Here is a 16,078-nt window from a genome sequence, read left to right as displayed (position 1 = left end):
CATTTGGGTTGTTTTTGTCCTTTATCAAATGGTTACCTCAACATATTCAATTCTTCCAATTGCCAGGTTTTGGTTTGGTTGTGCTGGATGGAACATTATGCAGCCACCTAACTCATCACTTCCTACTTCCTCTCCAAACCTCCCCTGGAAACATGTGTGGACTGCAAATTCCCCTGTAAGAAAATGTTAATATACGAATGTAGTACATGTAATAATGTGGCCAGATTTATGACAAGTCAACCACATCTTACACACAAATTCATCTAAAAGAATTTATGAATGTGTTTAACTGACTTATTTTCTGTCCAAGATTGTGAAACCAAACCTGTGTCGAATCCATCAGAGCAAGCTGGAATCTGATCATTCCACTCCTGGTTGGATCCACGGATAACAATGTTTCTGGTAAGAAGTCCCACCTCTGCTCTTGCTTGAAAAACAGTCCCATCAGGCAGATTGACGGACAAACCCAAATGCGTGTAGGTGAGGGGTTTGGTCAGATTGAGGGTCCTGCCGTCATCTGAAACGGAGGCAATTCTCCTCAACTCATTCTCTCTCTGGCTGTGTCTGTGGATTCATGAGAACAGCTTTAATTTTGTGTGTTTTTCAAAACCAATGTTGTGACCTGATAATTATATGAAAACAGTTTCATCAAGGAATTATTTTTGATTTCTTTGTCCAGGTGTCTTTTTAATGTTACTAGCACAACCTGATCAAATGATCAAACATGCTTCTAGATCTTCAAAAGATCTTTAACACACACTATTTTGTCTCTCAATCAATTGATGAAGCAAACATTGGTTTTATGGTGCGACATTGATTTATTACAAAAATGGGTTATTGTTTTGCCAATTGAGCTGGGAAGCATTTCCCAAAAGCACTCGTAAATTGATTGTAGAACCGGTGTCCAGGTTAGTATACTTTATGGAAAAAAATATTGTGGATCACCTCAATCATTGAATCCATTTATTAATAGAAACGTGATCTGTGGAGTGATGTACTGCATTACACTGTTTGCCAATCTAATGATGGATGAGTCTGGGTCTTGTCTTGTGTAAATATTATAAAGGGTCATGTCAAGTATTCCCAGAAGAGATACATCTCTATAACATCGTTATCTTCCAAACTGTGCGGCAGTTTGGAAGATTGTTTCATCGGTAAGGAATAGTGGAGATGAGTGATCTGACCAAATATTGTTTACTAGGAACTCCCAAAATCCTACACTAAGCACAAGTTTTACTCTACCTTTGTAAGTGCATCCATACTGTACCTGTTCCCTGTGGAAGCAATGACGATTTCATCTCCGGCCTTCCAGGTGACGGCATCCATCAGTGTCAGAGTGCTTGAGCCACTTTGTGCGGTCTTAGAAAGACGAGTCCATGTTACAGGTACTGGGATTCCTGAAGAAGCAGGATTATAGTAAAAAATATCACTTCAGGGGACATATTGATGCCCTGTTCATTTGTGACTCTCTGTTAAATGCTTTTATTAGATAAAGAGCATCAAAAGTGCTTTTCCACTGTCCTGTCTTCTAAGAACGTCCCGGAATGGTATCAAGCTGTTCTTAGTTTGGAATTCTGGTTGTCTAACCATGCTAAATTGTTTGTGAAGTGACGTTGCCCCTTAGGATTGGTCACACTTCTGTTGTCTGGATACCAGTTTCTTTCTAGCTGAACAAGCACGTTATTTTAGTGAAATAAACGCAGATCAATTATCAAAGGAAGTCCTCAAAGCAGAAATATATGATCTCATTCCGTCTGTAAATTCCTGCATTACCAAGGCAATGTGTGACATATTTGTATTGCAACGAGATCTTGTATTAATCCCACAGTGGGAAAAAAACATGCCCAATAAACTGATCCGCACAGAAAACAATTCGGCCCGACAGTGGAAAACGCTAAAATTTAGATTTCAGTAATTCATTTCACTTTGTTCTCAATCTTTGAATTGGCCTTACTCATTCATTATGAAAGAGATTACTTTTTACGGAATGTTTTTCACATTATGTAAGATGATTTTATGTAGAAAACAAGTAAATGAGTTCATGCTGTCATTAAAGCATGGGTGACATTCTGCACCAAATAATCGATTTCAGCTCATTGTTATGCTGGATATTAAATGTGTTATTAGTAAATCCTGTTCTTTACAAGCGTACCATGCAGATCCAGCACTCCCTCTCTGACAGCGAGGGTCTTGGTACCGTAGACAGGAAGTTCTTTAGACCGCAGGTGTCCATGAAGAGTGATGATGGCTTTATGCTGGAAGGGCTGCTGCTCTGTGCCGATCTGTAAAGCTCCACCATCTGTGATCAGAATGTTCTCCGCCTGTAGCTCAATATCTGCCTCATCAAAAATCAGCCGCCCGCCTTAGAGGAGAAATACTATAGGTTGATTTGTATTGATGAGCTGGCCTAGGATTATTTGATTTATTTGACCTTAAGCAAGGACTACAGTGAATATTTTATCTTGTATGATTAATAATCAAAATAGAATTCAGATTTATGAAGGTAGTATTTGTGTAAATGAACATGCCTTGTATTAGGAGCATCTTTAGGACAGGGGTGCTGGTGTCCAACAGGATGGTCTGACCAGCAGTGATTACAGCAAATGTGCCCTCCTCAGGAGGAGAGAGACCACCCCACGTATAGGGAGATGACCACAAATCAATGTAGAAGAAATCAGCTTGATCCTAATAACAGTGTTAGAATTGAGAACAGAAGAAAAATTTGGTAGTTTTTACTGTATATTTGTATGTATTTAGTTTCAGGGGGGGTCGAAGTTCAGCTATTTTGAAAAGGAGACTTTTTTTACCATTCTGGCGATTCCTCTGCTTCCTATCAGGACTCGCACTTTAGTTTCCTGGGATTTTGGTTGATCGTTGGTCACACAAATAATCTGTGTCTCATTGGCTGAATGGACGTTGCAGACAGATCCCGCAATAGTCACATTAATTTTAATGGTGTTTGTGCTACACATGATACAAAGGTAAGTTTTTAAAAACATGCATATACTGTTAAGGCACTAATAATGTAGTTTTGAAAACTGTGTAAAAACTTAAGACACAAATGCATATTTTAGATGCTCGAGAGAAAATAAACATAATAATTAATATATTCACACAATAATACCTTTATTACATTTAGTTAATGTTCATTGGACATTTATAAACACATTTTTAAATTCAAAAGTTTTATCTGTTAACAATAGTTTATGCAAAATGAACTAATATTAACAAATATCGAGCAAATGTATTTATCTATTACATAACTCACTATTAGATCATGGTAGAGAGTGCTTTAATTTAAATGTAACTTAACTTGAATTTAAGTTACATTTTTAAAACCAAGATCAAACATGTGAGAAGTAAGTTGTCTTGCAGTAATTTGTTTAATGCTCTGTGGCCGCTGTATTAGACAATCAACTGGTCATGTTTTTCTGGTGTGTGCATCATAACAATATTCACTGTATTGTTTTTAGCACCATGAGAAAATCTGCTTTGTCACCTGAACCCTGAGCCTGTAATAGTGAGTCTGGTTCCTCCAGCTGTTCCTCCCCTGCGTGGTGTGACATCAGTGATCACAGGAGTTAAAGATGATCTGTATGTGTAACCGGTTGTGATGTTGACTGTATCATTTCCATTCATCACTGAAACCATGCAGACCTGCTCTGTTTCATTTCCTGAAAGGAAGTAACGTAATCAGATCAAATAATTTCACATCACCTGTAAATTGTGTTTGCTGTCATTTGCACTCTTCCTCTTTTACGTCATTGACTTGTCTTAGCTTTCTGGCATCCTTTCCTTATAACATTGTTTTTGGCATGTTTTTCCTTTTAAAATGTGCCTCGGTTTTTGATCTTGTTGTGCAATAACTGAATAAGGTTAGTTAAGCAAGCAACACATTCTGAAAACACATACAGGATGAATTTGTGGAAGTGCATACCATTGTTGTACGGGACCTCACAGTACAGTTGAGAAGATGTGGAGAGATTCAGGTCCACGTTACATTCTCTGTCACAGATGAGAACTCTGGTGGAGTTTGGATCGAAACCAGAGCCTTGAATGGCAACAACAGCTCCTCCAGCATAGCTTCCTAAAACAACACAGAATAAGGGGTATACAGTAGCTGCAGTGTCTTATAAGAGTGTCAGATTTACATTGCACAAGGGCAGCCCATGTTGAAACTAGACAGAAATGTCATTATTAATAAATGTTATCATTAAATTATACTATTATTTTAATCCAGTTTATTTTCTTCTTTATGAACAAAAACTTGTGAGAATCGTTCTTTTATTATACCTTCATTTGGTGTGACCCCTGTCAGCAGCAGCTCATAGCTAAAGACAGATTGAGATAAGGCATGACCTTTGACCTGATGATATAACCTAAGCGGAAACGTTCCTCCTGCGTGTTCCCCAACAGTGCACATCAGCTGTGTATCTGTGATGGATCTCACATTACAACCCACAGCATCAATCTTCACTGAGACGAGCGCTGCGTCAGTGCCAAAGCCTGAACCAGAGATGATGATCTGTGTTCCAACAGGACCTGAGATGAAAAGCAGCATTGTAACTATGTGATTAGAAATTACTCTGTTTGTGAAATCCCAGCTAAAGTTGTGATATAATGTGGATGTTCAGAGCCATTAAATGGCACCATTTAAATCAATAGAGCAGGCTAAAAAATATTAAACCAAAATCAAATCCCTTTATTGTCACTCAACCATATACACAAGTGCAACAGTAGGTGTAAAACTTGAATGCAGTTCCGACCAACATGGCAGTATGACAGATATGTAGATTACAAGTAACAAAGAATTACTTACCAGTAGACATTTCTTGTACACATTTATACAGTAATCATTTCTGTAGAAGTGTTAGACCATAGTAACAAATGACACATAATTTACATTTAACTTCACAGCAGCAAATGTACACACAATGTGCATTGTGTACAGTGATAGGGCAATAACTATATTGTCATGATCCTACTTGTTCATTTTGATTTGTGCGTTTCATTGTGACTCGCGTTGTTTGCATCACTGTGATCATTTGCTCCAAGGAATTTCCTGTTCAAGTCTAGTCTAGTCTAGTCTATGTAGTCTATGTTCCTGTCACCCCATCGTGTATTATACCCTTGTACCGCTGTTTTACCTCATTGTGGGTTTTTGTTTTGTGTTTATTATTAAAATCTTTAATTCCACCCGCTGTAGAGCTGTTTGTAAGAATTTGATTGAGACCAGTAAAGAGCACACCTCAAAACCTGCGGGCCACAGTTTTGCAAGCAGATTATTTTGTCACGCTAGAAATACACACGCAATAATAGAACACGGATATAAGGTGTGTCACCTTCTCGAATCATTATGAATTGCATGCGTGGATGTTTACATATTGAAAGTAGGGCGTTGTGGATTGTTAAATGTACTCTTAGGATTATGTGTGTAAACGAACCTGTGGTATGCCAACATATTGGGCATTAGCATTTTGTGTCACCCGGGTTCTGTCCCTTTCTCTCTCTGTCCATAATTTCCTAATATATCAATATGTTCTATTAAAAAATAAAGTAATACATTTTTGCATTAACTTTGTTTTTACATTTTGGTTTAACAAGATTTAGAAACGTATTAAGTCTTCTTTTTTCGTTTCCGGGGACGTTTTTTATTTGAAAACAGAATGCAATGAATACATGAATTCTAGCTTTCAGTTGCAGTTTAAATGGATAGACACAACTTTAAACACAAAACATTCAACATCTTCGGTAATTGTGTGTATTGGCACAAATGTTGCATGGTTTGTTTGAATGTGAATAAGATGTTGTCAAACAGGTAATAAATGAATGTTGAATAAATAAAACGGCTCACTAGCAGCACACTAAACATACAGTATGAAAACAATGTTGCATACTAATCCAAGCTGCCCTGTCTGGTTACTCCTGTACTGTATCAACAAGCTATAGATTGTCATGCTTGTCATGACCATAGATTGTGTAACACACTTAAACATTCAAGCAACAAAGACTTTAAAGAACTGTTCACCTAAAATTTATGTCATCATTTACTTGCCCTCGGGTTGTTACAAGTCTCTTTTCATTATTTTTTTTCTGCTGAACACAAAGGACGCTGTTTGGAGGTATGTCAGTAACCAATCAGATCTCATCCCCCATTGACTCCCATAGCATTTATTTTCAATACTATGGCAGTAAATGGGGGAAGAGATCTGTTGAGGTACAGTCATTCTTCCAAATATCTTCTTTGGCTCCAGTAGAACAAAGAATTGTATGTTTGGAACAACTTGAAAGAGAGAAAATGATGACAGAATTTTCATTTTTGGGTGATCTATCCATTTAAAACACTTAATACAAAGGAGTTATTTATTTATAAAGCAGCAGCCTTTAGAACTTAATGAAAATGTTTTGAGACCCTTTGTTACATTAATCATGTGCTGCTGAGGAGGAAAGCAAAGATAAAATTGAAGGTCCAGTCACTGAAATCTAGCAGCAAGGTTGCAAACTGCAACCAACCTCATAATCCACCCCTCCCGTTGGAAAAACTGCTTTAAACTGCCATTTCAAGTTTTCAAATACAAGTTATGACCGTGTTTAGACAAACAGTATATTTAAATGATTCCTTTACCTTTTGCAGGGCTCACTGAGATGATGTCTGGAGTTTGTCAATGGTGTAGTAGAAACTTTGTTGTGGGTACTCAACATCATACACCGAAATATCCACCCGCACTTTTCCCTCTGCATGAGGAGGTGTTAAACATTTCACTCTGTCTGGGGTCACTTCCAAATTCTGGCAGGGGAGGTAATCAAGCATCACAGTGGTGTAATCTACCAAAAAGCCATTTCCACCGATCAAGAGTGGAGTTCCTCCAGCAATGCTTCCTGATGTTGGTTGGATGGTTGCCTGGGGTGTGCTGGTCAGGTTGAAGAGTCCTGTGGCGAGACCGTTACTCATGACCACCACTCGTAGGGCATGTCCCCCAGCGGGCAGAGCACCAACCAAAAGTGTGATGATGTTATCTTTGATCTGTGTGACCTCCAGGATAATGTCATCAGCAGATACCCTTAGATCGGCTTTCTTGCTTCCAAAGCCACTGCCAGTGACCACAACAGTAGTAGAGTTTCCAGTAACAGAGTCAGGTGACACGCTGGAGACAACTGGTGTAGCAGACTGAGAATATTCATATATACACTCAGAACTGCAAGAGGAGGAAATGGTGTTTCCATAAACCACAACTTTTCCCCTGCGAGCCAGAGAAGGTGAGGTGTCGCACACTATTTGTGAGTAGTTCATGGAAACTACATTACATTGAACTTTTGCTACCGTCACAGATGCGTTCACAAAACCAGAGCCAGAGATGGAGAGACGTGTGTAGCCGGTCGTGCTGCCCACAGAGGGAGAGACGGAATCAACCACAGGTAGAACCACAAATCTGCGGTCGCTCTCATTCGGCATTGTCATGATGGCTTTTCCCAAGTTGTTGACATGGACGGTTATGGGTAAGGGGGTGCCCACTGGAGCGCCGCTGTCAGGACTGAGTTTGCAGGTAATCTCATTGAAGATGCTTTTGATGACACGGCATGTATGATTTCCAACTTTGACCTGTGATTGCAAAAAAAACAATGCTTATGCATTGCAAATGCAGTATTACATTAACATAGTGGACGAAATTATTACGGTTTTCACTCTTTACAAACTTCAGAATTTGCAGACTGCAAGATTTTCTCAGTAACAGGACTTTAATAACAATAACTTTCTTTAAAAACATTTAAGGATATTAACATCTAGTGCAAATCATAAATTAAAATACATTCATGCCTTTCATGCTGTTTTCTGCTGTATTGTGCAATCTGCTATACTTTTTATCAGAATTTATGACATCATGCAATAACATTCTCACATATAAAAAAAGTTGATTGAAATGAAAATCTTATTGACCTCTGAACCTCACCTCATTTGCACAGGCAATGTTGCTAAAGCCAGATCCCGTGATGGTGATGATGTCATGTGTGGTGCCATGGTTAGGAGTAATGTTTTCTACAGTAGGACTGGCACAGGAGGTAAAACTGAAGTACAGACCATCAGAAATACCATTCACACACTCTGACTCAGATAAGTTCCTTTGCCTTGAGGCTGTGGAGGAGAAAAAAGAAAGAAGACCGTTTCCTCACCAAATCAATCACAGCTAAAAAGTGAAGGAATATAACATTCTCCATCACCAGCCCAGAGCGGAAGTACATTATCAGATTCGATTAAAGATTGTGAAAGAAAAGTGAATTAACTTGGACGGATGAAATGTGCACCACAAAACTATAATGTGAGCTAATAGTGTGAATTTTCACAACATCAGAAACAACTACAATTACATTGGCTCAACCAATTGTCATGTTTTTGCCGGACTACAAGTTTGTCAAACTAAAATATTAATGTCAGTTTTTGAAAACATTTATTTTTGCAATGCTCTGTGTATGTTAGTGTTGTATAAATTAAACAGCATCTTTAATGTTAAAATGAAAGTGTTACTATTGTACCTAACTTCACAGAGGCCTTTATTCCAGCTACAGACACCTGAAGGTCAACAGTTCTCTCCTCCAGAGGTCTGACGGTCACTACGCCCTGTAGCGTCTTCTGGTTACTGGAGTCAATGTAGCCGCTGCTGTAATAATAAACTCCAGGAGATGTGAAACGATAGCTGAAAAACCCTAAAGCCAAAAGAGACACACAAACAGATAACCAAGACCAGTCAGATTTTTCAACTTCACAATCAACCTGACACCGTGTTCCCAACACTGAATGACCTGTTCATTTCCTTGACAGTAATTGCAACCATAGTTTATTATAAAGAGTATTGTGTACACCATACAAATTTTCTACACGGTGACTGGCAAGCCGTTGCATAATTACATTGTAATTATTGTTAGACGACTTAGTTTAGTTGCATAAATGCAAAGTTTAGATAAATTCAAAAGGTGTAGTCTACACATATCTTTCCTAGCCATGATCCAAACAAATAAGTGGTAAATAACTTGCACTTTCTAGAATCACTATGTTATAAAATTAAGTTATATGCTTATGAAAAAAACTATGAGGATTGTAATAAAACAAAATAATGACATGAGTTGTGAAATAGGTTACCTTTGGCAGTTTTGTTGTCTCCACTGTTGAAAACAATGCCTTCATTATCATGATCAGTACTGCTGAGACTGGACACACTGAAGACCCTGTAGCCCAGATCAGACACAAAAGCTGGTGTCTCCCAGCTCCAAACCACTGTGTCCCCAACTGAGACTATAAGTGCAGACGGGCTCCAGGCATAACCCTGACCGTACACTGAACACACATCATAGTATTTAAAGTATACACATAAGCAGGCAGGCCTATTTCACTTATGTGTAAGAACAACACATATGTAAGATGTTAGAAATTGGGGTTGGATCTATTAAGAGAACCATGTTCCTTCTATTCTTATCAGTCTGATTTCTGTGGTCGTGGCTCGATCCTACATCGTACATGAGGAAGATGAAAAGAAAGCCATCGGTCTTGCGATCAAAGACAGCCTGCAACATCTTCTGGCGGTGTCAGTTGCACTAAAAGTAAACGCCATAGTGCCGAAAATAATAAAGGAATAATAACGTTGCTTCCTTCCGCCACTTGTCCTTTCTCTCAGCATGAATCAGTTTGCTGTTTGTTTACACTTACAGCTAGCACACCCTGATGATGTTTACTAACTTGCGTTATACAGTCTACACATTGTATGTATTATGATCATTCCAAAGTTTATAGGATCCATGTGTGAACTGTCATGATCTTATAAAATCCCTGAAATCGCACAGTCAGAAGCAAGCTTACGGGGAGGTCACACTTAAGCCTGAACAGCTGATTCTTTTTACACATTTCTATTGTATTATAACGAAGAGACTGAGAAATAAACAGTGCAAAAATCGAACAGTGACTTAGATGTTAATTTGGGATAAATATATGATTAAATGTCAAACTATGCGAGTTGATTTGAGTTAATCAGTCAATGTTGCAGATAATGTTGCAGAACCTTGTGTTTGGTTGAAAAACTAGGCAACACTTTACAATAAGGTTGTTTTTGTTAAATAGATGGTTCTGGCACGAAACTCTATCGCAAATTGGTCCATTCAACCAATCAGAAACACTTCCTAATTACGTAACCATATATATATATACAGTTTATATATATATATATGTATATATCGCGTCTTAACCATGCCTAGTATGCTGTGCGATTATGGAAGTTCTTCATCCCTCCTCCTCCCCAGCTCCACCAGTAGTGATCTGCCATGGGGATTTCAATTCTTGCAGCAGCCTTCCTTATTATTTTAATCAATCTGAACTTTTGTTCTATCTCAGCAGCAGCAGCAGAGTAGCAGATCTGGTTCGCCAAAATCAAGCTCATGTCTATGCTTATAAATGCTAGTTGAAAATATCAGGAGGGATGTCATGATTGAACTTCAGCTAATGCATTAAATAACATGAACGAACAATAAGCAGTGATGCTTTTCAGCATGTTTTAATACTAGTAGTCAAAGGTGCCCCAGAATTGTTTGCGGTCCTAAATTCTTTAAAATATCTCACTTTGTGTTCAACAGAACATCAAAGTATTTAAAAAAACTCCTGCTATGGTAGGGGATGATGTCACAAAACTGACAATTGCTAACATTCTGACAAATATATTTCTTTGTGTTTAACAGAAAGATTTTTATATAGGTTTGAAACAACCTGAGGGGGTGTCTGTCCCTTTAAGTCTAGACATCCATTGTGTTACTGACTTTGATGTATGTCAAGTGTGTGAGAAAGAAAGCGAAAGCAAATAGATATTACCAGGGTGGAGACCTTGGTTTGTCACAGTGTGTATTTTTTCAATAGGCTGGGTCACACACATCAGTTGTTGTTCTGAAGCATCTGTTATCTTGCATTGAGTATCTCCTGTGAGAAACACACTTTGTTGAGTCACAACCACAATGCATATACAGCAATTTTATTCAATTTATGATGGTATTTTCTTGCCCTTTTACAGAACAATGCAGAACATTTGTTACATGACAATCTGTTTGTTTAAAAAGGAAACCTGTTTAAAAAATATTATTATGTTTGGTGCTAACATTGTATAAGTGACCAATTTCACTTTGAAATTGACACATTTTTGTCTTACCCAGAGTCACATTGTTTTCTGATGGGACCGAGCTGAACCCAGAGCCTCTGATGGTGATGGTGGTTCCTCCATACAAAGAGCCCATCGGTGGAGAGAAGCCTGTCACCTTCAGAACAAACTCTATAGTGGTGTTAACACCAGCACTACATGAAGAAAAACACAAACATTTAATCATTCTTCTGATCTGTTTTCTTCAAAATAAACAGTTTTAAGTGTATAACTGGACAATTTATTTAAATTAATTTATATTTTTTGCATTTTAATTGTATTGAATTCTTTTCATTTAATGTCAATACAGTTTTTCTTCCAGCAAATGCATTTTTACATATAAATACTGCAGTTGCACTGTTGTTGAAGTCTAAAATCTACTGTTATGTATTACAGAGACTGATCTGACACCTGCTTCTGGCGTAGCCTTGGTTCCCGACTCTCACACGGATGTCATATACAGCTGGACCGAGTTTGGGCAGCATGCAAGTAATGTTTTCATTGGTCCACTGCAACAATTCACACTCAGTCTCACCAATAAGAACAGAGCTGCCATTGACCCGCTTCTCAAAATTTGTGCCCATGATAGTAAGATTCCTGAGCCCTTTACCACAACAAAAATAAGGTGGAAAATTAATATACTGTAATATAGAACATTTTTTCTCTTTGTGTGGGGGTGAAGATAACTAGGTCAGCTACCTCGTTTCCAAATGTAACATTATCGGCTGATAAACTGAAATATGAACACATTTTTAACGTTTGATTTGAAGGTAATTTTGTTGATGCTCAATATAAATAAATAAAAAAATCTTAGACCAGTGCACCAAAACCAGCTTTTCTGTGACTTTTGCCAATGTGAATAGGCTTACATGTGACCGCTGTGCACAAATAAAGGCATATTCTGAAGTGCCTCTTTATAAGGTTAACAGTAATCCATCAGAATTATATCACTTTGTGGCTGGTCCCCTTTTGTGAACTCCTACCCATAATAAAACCTTCTCCAGAGCAAGTTAGCCATGTTGTGTAAGTAATCACGGTAATAAAACCAGTTTCACTTTAAAACAATTTACCTTCTTGAGTCCAACACCTACCGGGGTAACCACTTAAACCAGCTTTGTCAACAGACCTCGGTTTGACTGTTGACAGTAGGGTATTTGCTGTTTTAATTTGTTTAAAAGATGATTGATCCTTGTTTACCTTTTAGTATTCTATACAAGGATGCCAGCTATATTTTGAGGGATAGCGTGAGAGTATCGGAAAACAGGAAATTTTCATTTTGGAACAAAGTCAATGAGTGTTTTCATTTTTAGAAAGCCTTATTTTAGAAAGTTGAATGGGAGAATGACAAATGATGTTCCCCAAAATGAAATTAAAATGTAATGTGCTCTTATCTCTCAAATTATAAAATTGATTAGGATTCATTAAAGCAGAAAATAAAAAATAAATCTTACTGAATACTGTTGTAGTATGTGGGCTGACAGCAGTGATGGTGGCCATTAGAAACTTGTTGTATCTGAAGGATTTATCTGATGTTGCTGTCATCTCTCCCATGGTCAGTGTCACAGTCTGTTGACCTGCTGAACCCTGATTGACATGTCACACACAAGATCTATGTTTAATGAATTGCAACATCGTACGCCTGAATATCTGTTAGCTTAAAGATTTCATTGAAATTTAAAACAACAATTCCAGAACATTTTCAAACTGATGCCAATGACCCCCTAATATGAACCTTTTTTGAGGGACTCCCTTCATGAAATACTTTCGGTTAATATGTATATTTATGAGTAAAGAAATTAGAGTATATTGATGAAAACTGCAGTGTGGTGTTATAAAGAAATCATATTTTTTCAAACTCAAATAATTGTCTATACTTAATGTAATTTTAGTTGAGTAACGTTAGATAAACCAAAGAGACATTTTTAATTCTAATGTATTTGTACTGTACCAGTCATTAAGGGTAAGTTCACTTAGAAGGAATATAAACGATAGTTCATTTGTGTTCCTAAAATGAACGAAAGTCTTGCAATCTAACATAAGTTTCTTTCAGGTGTTATTTACACTTCCAGTCAATTTTTTGAACACTTCGTCACTTACTTATTCTTATTTTTTCCAGATTTTAGAAAAAGGTAAGCTGATCAAAACTGTGAAACAACACAAAGGGAACTATGAGAATTATGTTGTGACTAAAAAAATCTAAATCAAACAATTAAACTTGCTATATTTTTATATCTTCAGTGTGGTTACCTTTTTTCTAGAGTTTACAGAAATGTTCTCTTAGCATTTGATCAAGAGGCACCTTGAGCATTTCAGCCTGAGATGCTTTTAAAAAAATATTAAAGATGTTTTTCATCTATTCTGACCTCTTACTGGTTGCTCTTTTTCATTATTCAGTTAAAGTTGTCTATTTCATAGACATTTCAATAAATATTATGTTAGTTTTTAATAAAAATAGTTTATATTTGCACAATAGTATCTATGAAACTAATTTGCATACACCTGATTAAGAAACGTTTCACTCAATGTTTCAAAAACTTTTGGCACTGTATCTGCCCCCAGTGTTTACATTGTTGCATCACTTGAGAGTGTGGACTTCTGCTAGTGGACTTTTTGAAATTAAACGTAATACAAAAGTTATGTTGCTAAGATTAATATGCATAAGTCACGCTGATAAGGTTTTAATGTGTTCCCCACCTTTCATATAATTCACAAGTCCCTCAAAGAAAATCAAGAAAAAGGTCAAACATACTTACAGCAGGAACTCTGCATTTCAACTTGGTAAATTCTGCTTCAATAACATTACACGGCTGAGTGCCGATGGTGACAGCTGTCTCGATACTGAATCCATAACCAAACACAGTCAGAATCGCTCCTCCTGTGAAGGAAGAAAGATCATGTTAGTAGTAAATCTTGTAAGATTGGGCGAATAAAACTGAATTGGGCATTTACTGTGTATCTAAAAGACATATCCAACACTTCAGGTCACAAAAGATAGCTTGGTAATTTTTTTAAGCTTAATGCTAAAGAAAAAAATATCATTTCTATTTTTTAAATAAGGCTTTAAGATGTTGCCAAGTGTTTCTTCAGAGTTTTTTCATGTACCTGCTTCACTTCCTGTTGTTGGGAATATGGAGGTCACTCCTAACAGGTGTGTGAAGTTAAAACCACCACTATTGTCATCTCGGGCATTGCCCAGACCAGAGAATCTCACAGACACTGGTTGGATTCCAGCACTTGCTGGGCCAACTGTGCAGGTTATATAAGTACCTGAAATACCCAAAAATGATTTTATTGAGATTTCTTCTTAAATAGTGCATGAAAAGGTCCAGTCCTTATGAACTTTACTTCACCCTTTACATCATATACATCAGTATTTCCCTGGTGCCCAGCCATTTCAATGGCGATCGACTGTCCTGCAAGGTTCAGCTCTAGCCCCTGTGATATGCAACTGCTTGCCTGTAATTTTATAACACGATGTGGCATTGCAACACGTTTCTTTCCTGTATTATTTTAAGTTTTTGCCCATTCCAGATGTGACAGTAATACATGAAAAGCTACAATAGATTCAATATTATTAATTGTTTTTAGTTTTTTTTATGACACATTTCCTGTCTGGTGTGGACATGTGTGATCCTAAAGACGTCATGGTTCAGGCGTATTTGATTAAGGTTAGAGCTGGACAGTCATTTGCCAGGAGCGGGATTGGGCAACACTGATATACTTATCTCGAAGGTGAACAGACTTGGACTAGAAGCTTTAAAACTTATTTTATTTTCATTGGACTTCCTAAGAAATGATATAGGTTTTGACTTACTGGAGACGTCTTGAACAGAACATTCCACTTCACCAGTCTTTACTGTGACATTACCACCATCAAATCCAGACCCAGTTATTTTAACAACAGTTGCCAAACCACTGGAACCTAAAAGACAATACCAGTAACATGAACCTCTAAACACGAAAACAAATGAATGTGACAGCTTTTTACTATTTGTCCAAATTAATTATCACTGCACCTTCTGTAGGAGAAACTCCGGTCACTGTTGGGGTCTTAGACTCACTCCAGGTGAAACTACAATCACCTGAACACCATGACGGGATGCCGTTGATGAAAACCTCCACCTTATGAATAACATGCACATAAATATGCACATACTGTCAGTTAACACTTTTATGCACTTTAAATGTTTTCAAAAATATTTTGTTTTATTGTCAAATTTAAAAAGTAAAATTGTCCCTTCCCTTTTTCTCTTTTTATGCTTTTATACCACGGTCTGTCTGAATACTCGATTCTGATTGGCTGGAAGGTTTGCATTAAAAACTTTAATGCACAGGTAGTTCCAGTCAGTTTGATCACAGTTCGGAATTAATAGGCTGCCTACAGACCTTTCAAGAGGACCCCCTGTTAAATTTGGGTTGCGTTTGGAAAGTGTCTAACAATATTAACGATTTATAATTTATTTAATTTGTGTTAATATTAATATGTACATTTTTATTTTTGTATAATAATTGTATTAAATAAACGATTTGTTTCCATTTTCGAGGGCGCTTTGAAAGACAGCCCACTACGTCTGTGGATTCCCTCCATGATGATCTGTTTTTTATTATAAGAAGAAAAGCCTAAGCATTATGTTAAACTTATTATGTCTTTCACACAAAGAAAGTATTTCATAAGGATTTGGAACAACATAAGGTTAAGTAAATAATGCCGGAATTGTATGTTGTACAAATACAAATGTAGGCTACTGTTCATTTAACAGGGACGGTCACATACAGTACAAACAATAATTTACCTGCATAACTGCCTATACCACAAATGAAGAGTAACACAAATAAACCTGTCATGCATTGCTTAATTCATAATCCTCCAGACATGCAAAAGTCCCACAACACTATTCAGACAGGGTTATACA

The 16,078-nt window shown here is 37.2% G+C and overlaps 1 pseudogene; it reads right to left on the bottom strand.

Moving 5' to 3' along the window:
* Positions 1-16,078, bottom strand: part of LOC130416058 (fibrocystin-L-like) — a 42,354-nt pseudogene that overhangs the window by 12,164 nt on the left and 14,112 nt on the right.

This window comes from Triplophysa dalaica, chromosome 25 (genome assembly GCF_015846415.1).
Source record: "Triplophysa dalaica isolate WHDGS20190420 chromosome 25, ASM1584641v1, whole genome shotgun sequence".
NCBI classification, from domain to species: domain Eukaryota; kingdom Metazoa; phylum Chordata; class Actinopteri; order Cypriniformes; family Nemacheilidae; genus Triplophysa; species Triplophysa dalaica.
The sequence above is the reverse complement of the archived record's forward strand: the minus strand, read 5'-3'. Positions and strand labels throughout refer to the sequence as shown.